This window comes from Silene latifolia, chromosome 1 (assembly GCF_048544455.1).
Source record: "Silene latifolia isolate original U9 population chromosome 1, ASM4854445v1, whole genome shotgun sequence".
Lineage (NCBI taxonomy): Eukaryota > Viridiplantae > Streptophyta > Magnoliopsida > Caryophyllales > Caryophyllaceae > Silene > Silene latifolia.
The window spans coordinates 13,324,779-13,327,015 of record NC_133526.1 but is presented as its reverse complement, the minus strand read 5'-3'; positions in this window follow the sequence as shown (position 1 = coordinate 13,327,015).

Below are 2,237 nucleotides of genomic sequence, written 5' to 3'. Positions count from 1 at the left end.
CTTGATTAACTAGTTAGCGAGTGAGCGAGTAATAATCATGGAAAGCTCTTTCGAAGAATATCTAGCTTATATTTTGTTCAACTTACACGTAATTAAAGCCACCCTTGTCTAAAATTCGATTCGATTTATTCAATTTGTTCTCTCCCTCCTCTCTGAAAAAATCGTAGTTTTCATCCATCAAATTCGGGGCTTAATTTATAATTAATTGATGGTAAACTCCAAAATTGTTTTCATCTTTCAATTAATAATATTCGTATTTGTCATCTAATCAATCAAAGTTTCTCTTTTTGGGAGAATCGTTTTTCAGTTTTTTCTGTACTTTATTTCGAGGGTTTTCAGTTAATCCTGGATTTACTTTCAATCAAAATATAGACAAGAGTAATTCGTTGATGGTTCGTCGCACATTATTTCAATGGATAAAAGTTATTTGTCAACGATCTATAAAACTTGTAAGATGTATTTTTCCTTTTACAATTTATTATCATACGAAGGATCCCCTCATCAAAAGCTGCATGAAAATAGCGATACGAGGTCGAACTGAATTATCAGATCTTGATTTGAGATCCCTAGTTTACAAGAAACTAGTTTTAATCCCGTGCAAATAATACATCCGGGTATTTTTAATAATGAATTTTACTAAGAAACATGAAAAGAGTAAACATCACATTCATAAATATACTAAGCTAGATATAAAATAATATATTACTCTGGACAGATTGAAGACTAAAATTACTTAAAAAAATTTAATATATATATATATTATACATAATCTAAAATCACATTATATTATTTCTATTCAAAAATCGATTTTCCTTTTGCAAGTTAATTTTATTTGTTGACTTAAATTTGTACAAAATTAAAAGTAGATTTTTTGTTGAGTATTGTAAAGTAATTTCTTAAAATTTAAAGTGCAGGGGCGCATAAAGTAGATTTGAAATGACAATTTTATTAATATAATAATGCAACATTAGTAAGTGTTTTGTAAAACTTAGTGAAAGACATACATTTGTAAACGAAATGTGCAAAATAAAATAAAATAAAAGAAATTTATTTATTTATTTTTTCCAATGGGTCATCACTAACAAAACAAATACATGTTTCCATAAAATCTCTCGGCCAATCAGAAAGCTTAAAAAAACTCAGCTTTTATACTAGAGTGACTTTATCGACGTAGCATCACGAGAGGCTGTGAGTTAATAGTTATATAGGAGTTCCGGAAGACATGTTAGCCGTGAGTTTCGAGGTATTAAGGGAGTAAGAAGCTGGTAGAGTGTTTGCACGATATGAGATTTTGGTGGAGAGTTAGGTGACGATACAATAAAAGATAGAATTGGAAATAATGAGGAGGTAAATTTTGTTGATGGATCTAATATTCGTTATATGGGATGACAACCAAAAGAGGAAATGAACTGTTATATAAAGAAGTGATAGTGAGAGAGTGGTCACATGAAGGATAGTGGTGTTGTATTGTTGTCACTAGTGGTTGCGGATGATGTTGCATTAAGAAAGCAAGTTGTTCTAAAGAGGTTGATTTTTGTAGAGGCTTGATTGGTATGTATGGGTGTGAGGGTGTATAAGATGTGGATATATAAGGTGTTCACTCGTAGTTGGGTACTAATAACATGTTACGTTCGCCGGGTGGTGATAATTGTGTGTATGAGGGGATATGTTATGAAGGGCACCCGAGTTAAGTCCAGATGAGAGATATTCATTATCAAGTGGTAACTTACGTAATCAGGATTGGCTAGTTACATTCGATTATGGGTCCATGATATGCGTAAGTGTTTGTGTGAGGTTTTTACCTCATGAGTCATGGTCTGGATAATATTCAGAAGGTTGGTATCTGTGATTCCGTTTATTATGTGCGTCGTGATCTAGTAGAGCGGTTTTAAGAAAGTCTTCTGGTCAAGGAAGTGGTACTCGGTCAGTGTTATGAGGTTGTAAAAGTTGTGATGGCTATCGATATGGTTGTTGTGCCTCGAGTGGCTATCTGGATACGGTATTTTCGTGTTGTAATACATTATTGTTTGTTTACTGCTATTTCCTGTCAGTGTCGGTCGGGGCATATAGACCGTTGTTTTGTTTCCCGATGTTTCTTACCAGTGTCGGCATGGGAGTGAGAATAGAGTATGATATGAAAGAGAGTTGGGTATGGTTCTGTTGTTGTCATGATATAGTAGTAATCTGTTTATGGGACACAGTTGTGAGAGGTTGTTGGAGTACTCTTGATCCTGTTT